Source organism: Mastomys coucha, chromosome Y, assembly GCF_008632895.1.
Source record: "Mastomys coucha isolate ucsf_1 chromosome Y, UCSF_Mcou_1, whole genome shotgun sequence".
Lineage (NCBI taxonomy): Eukaryota > Metazoa > Chordata > Mammalia > Rodentia > Muridae > Mastomys > Mastomys coucha.
The window spans coordinates 325950-332236 of NC_045031.1; positions in this window are offsets into that span (position 1 = coordinate 325950).

Sequence of the window (6287 nt, forward strand, 5' to 3'; positions counted from 1 at the left end):
AAAAAAAAAAAAAGTAAGTATAAATGATTTAGTTATAAAAATCCCAAGGAAAAAGGATAACTTAAGAGATACCATCATACATGATTTCAAAGTATCCCAGAAACATAGTACCAAAACCAGAACACTACAGGTACACAGACATGCATATCCATGGAACAGAATAGGATATCAAGTCATAATCTCACAAAGCTGAACTACTTGGTTTTTTGTTTTTTTGTTATAAAGAGGCCAGAAGTAAACATTTTTGGAGAAAAGTCAGCCTCTTTAATAAAAACACAGACAATATTTTTTCACATAGTAGAAGAATTTTTAATCTTAATTGGAATAGGAGTCAATTACTATAAGGTTACATAATTCATATAAGCACATGAAATCATTTTTCAAAAGTTACTTTATTTGTATCCACAAGTATGAAAGAAGGCCTCTGGTTCTCAAAACAGATACACAGGTTGTTTTTAATGGGAAATATGGTATAGTGAAAGGATTAAAAACTTGTGTGTGTGTGTGTGTGCATGTTTACTTCCTAATAAGGAAGCAGTCAAAATCAGAAACATATTTTTATAGGCTGCATCTACTAGTTGTTTCTGAATTAGTTCTGCTGAAGGAATGAGTTATGGCTTCAAATCCCTGTACAGACCATACAAAGATGGAATATAAAGTTTTTGTAATAATGATTTTCCTTGTGATTATCTTTAGTCATATTAGTCATAGTGGGAGCAGCAACGGTGTTCATCAAAATAATTTAGGGATCAGAAGTTTGGAACCACATTTTACTTGCAGCTTTAAGGTTTCATACAACCTTAACTTGTCATTGACACCTTTTTCATTTGAGGCCTTGGTACATTCAGTTTTAGTGGTGATAAAGGAAACCTTGAACTGCCTTACAGGTCCTCCTTTAGTTATCCTAATAACCTTTTTTAATTTTTTTTTTTTTTTGAGACAGGGTGTCATTTATCTAAGAATGGCCTCAAATTCCTGACTTATGCATTGTTAGGGATTAAATCAAGCTATTTGTGCATGATAGACAATCATTCTGCCAACTAAGAAATTATGTATGCTCTGTCATCATCAATTTATGTGTATCAATCTTTTTTATCAGATATTTACTTATTCATACACTTGGTAGTTTCATCTAACCATGTGTTTTTGTTATCAACATGTCCATGCTAAAAATTCTCCCAGACTTTAAGTTCCTTTCTATGTTAGATACAAGTTCTGTTACCAGTTAGGGAGGTCATGCCATACTATTTCCATGTTATTCCAAAGAACCCAATTCATCATTTTGCTTTCTATAATATACTTAGATAAAATTTAGCAATTTTTTCCCCTAGCCCCAGCCCCAGATCACAATTCAGCAATTCTTATCACATCATGAGAACATGAGTTTGTGTCTGGTTTCCAGTTAGATTTTCATCTTTTCCCTGTAAGACTGCCTCTGTTATCCTCATTTTTCCCAATATTCTGGTCATGTGTACTTTCCAAGAAGATTGAGACTTTCCTCTTCTGAACCTTCACTAAATTTTTAATAATTTCTCCATGACATAGGCATTTTTTTCAGCATGATTCTTCAAATTCCCCTAGTTTCTGTATAGTTCTAAACTGCTTCCACATTTGTTAAATACTACACTCTGAATATTAATTTGTTATTTTCGTACTTAGACTAAGTAATTAGTAAAAAGATCTGAGTCACACTTTTATTTCAGTTTTATTACATTATGATGAAAAATATACATAATTTCAATTTACCTGAATTGGTTAACATTTAAAAACATATTTTAAGCAAATAGAATTACATCACACTCTTCTTTCCCTTTTGTACCCCAACTCTTCCTAGAGACCTGCCCTTCAATGGACTGTACAATGTTGGACCTACTTCTCCAATTACCAAATTAGAGAGACCATCAGATGATAACCAACAAATTTTCAATTTCCTATACTTTTGAGTTTGAATTGATTAGGATAAGTTGTTAATATTAATTTTCATGTTAAGAGATATTAAGAAAAAGTAATTGTTACTTCCTGTTATTTTTGTTTTTAGAGGTGGAATTAGGTTTGTGTGAATTTGTTGAAAGATTACTTTCTTGCTTCTTCTAGTTTTGCTCCTTCTGTTGGTGTTTTCCCTCTATTATCCTTTGTAGGGCTGGCTTTGTGGAAAGATACTGTGTAAATTTGGTTTTGTCATGGAATATCTTGTTTTCTCCATCTATGGTAATAGTTTTGCTGGGTACAGTAGCCTGGGCTGGCATTTGTGTTCTTGTATTTCATCTGCCCAGGATCTTCTAGCTTTCATAGTCTCTGGTGAGAAGTCTGTCGTAATTCTGATAGGCCTGCCTTTATAGGTTACTTGAATTTTTCCCTTACTGCTTTGAAAATTCTTTCTTTGTTTAGTGCATTTAGTGTTTTGATTATTATGTGACAGGGGAAATTTCTTTTCTGGTCCCGTCTGTGTGGAGTTCTATATGCTTCTTGTATGTTCATGGGCATCTCTTTCTTTAGGTTAGGGAAGTTTTCTTCTATAATTTTGTTGAAGATATTTACTGGCCCATTACCTTGGGTTCTTCACTCTCTTCTATACCCATTATCTTTAGGTTTGTTCTTCTCATTGTGTCCTGGATTTCCTGGATGTTTTGGGTTAGGACCTTTTGTGCTTTTTGCATTTTCTTTGACCGTTGTGTCAATGTTTTCTATGGTATATTCTGCTCCTAAGATTCTCTCTTCTATCTCTTGTATTCTGTTGGTGATGCTTGCATCTATGATTCCTGGTCTCTTTCTTAGGTTTTCTAACTTCAGGGTTGTCTCCCTTTGTGATTTTTTTTTTTTTTATTGTTTCTGTTTCCATTTTTAGATCCTGGATGGTTTTGTTCATTTCCTTCACCTGTTTGATTGTGTTTTCCTGTAGTTTATTAAGGGATTTTTGTGTTCCCTCTTTAAAGACTAGCTGTTTACCTGTATTTCTTTGAGGGTGCTATTTATGTCTTTCTTAAAGTCTTGTATCGTGATCATGAGAAGTGATTTTAGATCTGAATCTTGCTTTTCTGGCGTGTTGGTGTGTCCAGGACTGGCTATGGTGGGAGGATTGGATTTTGATGATGCCAGGTAACCTTGGTTTGTGTTGTTTATTTTCTTATGCTTGCCCCGCACCATCTGGTTATCTCTAGTGCTACCTGCCCTGGCTAAATCTGACTGCAGCCTGTCCTTCCTGTGATCCTGGTTATGTCAGAACTCCTCAGAGTCAAGCTGTCTCTGTGATCTTGTGATTCTGGGATCCTGGGCTAATTAAGGCGCCTGGGAGTAGAGCTTCCTCTGTAATTATGGGACTTGCTGCAGAGTTTGCGCCCAAGGTTTACTCAGGGCACTGACCCAAACAGACTGGAAGCAATCCGTGCCGCTGGGCTGGTGGAGTTCCTATGTCCAGGGGTCGCGCTGGTCCCAGTTACTTTCAGTCTTGTGACAGATGTGTCCTCCTCAAATTCTGATCCTTAGTATCTTGGGTGTGTTAGAGCACCTGGGAGTGGAGCTTCCTTTGGGTCTTGTGGGGCTAGCTGCAATATTTGTGCCCAAGGTCTGCTCAGGGCACAGGCCTATGATCCTGGGTGTTTCAAAGTGCCTGGCTCCACATTTTTTTTTCTTTTGTAGCAGCCTAAAGAAAGCACTTGTTCTTTGCCTAATTCCTCTCACTCTGGTTAGTAAGTTCATTCTCTTATTGGCATTAAAGCCTACTTATTCAGGACTCTGAAGAGCAACTGAGATATTTTCAGTGGTGAAGGCTCTGTTACAAAGTAACAGGTTTGATTTCCAGCTAGAAAGGAATTTCCTTTTCTATAATGACATGTTGTATGCTTTGTCCTCACACTGTTAGGAACTAATACATATTTCATGAGGTCAATTTTATACTTGAAATTTATGATACTCTAGCATAAGGTATCACCTATCCTATCATTAGATTTGAAATCCTAACATAGATTTACAGTAACTTTTTTTGTTTGTTTGTTTTTTTGGAGACAGGGTTTCTCTGTGTAGCACTGGCTGTCCTGGAACTCACTCTGTAGACCAGGCCAACCTTGACCTCAGAAATCCTCCTGCCTCTGCCTCCCAAGTACTGGGATTAAAGGTGTGTGTCACCACCGCCCGGGTACAGTAACTTTTAACATTCAGCAGTATCATTATCATAAGTTATAGTAAATTTTTACTTCAGTAGAAATCACTTGAGTCAATGACATTTAATATCATAAAAGATTAAAGATAGCATTAATGTGCTGGGCAGTGGTGGTGCATGCCTTTAATCCCAGCACTTGGGGAGCAGAGACAGGTGGATTTCTGAGTTCGAGTCCAGCCTGGTCTACAGAGTGGGTTCCAGGACAGCCAGGATTATATGGAGAAACCCTGTCTCAAAAAAAAAAACAAACAAACAGAAAAGATAGCATTGACATCTGTGTGTATGTATGTTTGTATATCTCACATACCTCTTGTAGTCAAGCATTATTCATATCTATCTTTTACATGGTTTTTTATAAATATTTTCTTAAGAACATTCTTTTTAAATATGTTTTTTTATTGAACTACAATATCACCTTTTCCCCTTCTTTTATTTACTCAACTCCTGCTCCTGCCAAGTATACTCCCTTCAACCTTCTGACTGTCCTTCTCAAGTAGATAACCTCTTTATCTTTATTATGGTTTTATACTAAAAAGAAAAAAAAAAAGGTTAAACTTGCCTTTAAGAGTACATGTAACAGTCAACTCTAGTTGCCTTGGATTTCCCATATAATCAACTTTTAGAACCTAAATAGCTTTAATCTTAAATTATGAACTCATACTTATGAATATATATTTACAAGTATATTTTGTTCTTAAATTATGCAATATTCTGAAATTTCTTATATTCCAAGAGACTGGAACTATTGCTGGACATTACAAAGTTAATAATATACCTTGAAGCCGCTTAAGACTGCTACCCCACTGTGTCCTGAAACTGTTGAATCTGCAATGTAACAACCAACCTCACTTGCCTTGGATTTCCCATACACTCAACTTTTGCAACCTAAGCTAATTAATAGTTGTAATATTAGATTATGGGCTTTTCCATGCTTTACTGAGAGTAATGTAATGAGAGTTCCTTTACTAAAAGGAACAAATACTGAAGTTGAAAGCAAAACTCAAACATTGGCAATTAAGGTTGGAAACATTTATGTATGTTGGATGATAAGCAATGAGATTTGTTACCTGAGTGTCAGTGGAGCCAGTAACTTAGTCCTTGAAAAACTTTGTTAAAAATGTCTGTTATTATCCCATTTCTTTCCCATATGATGTCATTCTGTGCCATTCAATAGATAGATAACAAAGCCCTTTGTTAGGGACAGACACTACTCACATAAAGACACACAACTCATATAACACATAGAATAACACATAAAACTCATACAACAGACAGGGACAAACAGATCTTAAGACAGCCTTCAGAGAGGCTCTGAGCATTCAGAGCATTCTTCAGAGCGTTCAGAGTCATACAACAGTCAGACAGGAACAGGAAGTACAGAATTTAAGTCTATACTTGCCCTTGGTTAAATGACTACAAGGAAAAGTGTTTTGTTTGTTTATTTTTGTTTTTTTTTTTTTCAAGACAGGGGTTTCTCTATGTAACCCTGGCTGTCCTGGAACTCACTCTGTAGACCAGGCTGGCCTCGAACTCAGAAATCCGCCTGCCTCTGCCTCCCAAGTAGGAAAAGTGTTTTTATTTCTTTCACCAATGTGATACTGATGCATTATGGGTAACTCAGTGTTAATTACTAATGCATGTAACCTATACAATAAATCTTCCTCTATATGTTTGTTGTTTAGTTATCTTTTGCACTAATAGGTAATATAATAAGTTACCTATTTTTTAATTGAATTTTAAGAGTCCCAGCAAAGTCACTGAAAATTTCGTTGTCTGAAAAGAAAAATCAGCTTTTATCAAAGATAAAGTTTAAAACTAAGGAACACTACTCAATATCATTTGTCTAGTTTTAATGGACTAGAATGTTTTCTCCACTGGTCTCAATCCTCTATTTTCTTGTTTTTGTATTTTGTCAATCTATGTTTTCTTTCTTGAAGGCTAAGTAATGTATACAAATAGTGAATTTAATGGAGTTACAAAAGAGAACTCTTCTCAGACACAACCAAGCATGTTGGTTCATGTACATTTTGTACATGTTAAGTGTTGGTTCTGCTACTATCAGCATATGTTGAAGATAGATTTTGGAAGAGTGAGCTAACATGTTAATTTTATTTTCAATTAAAATCCTTTC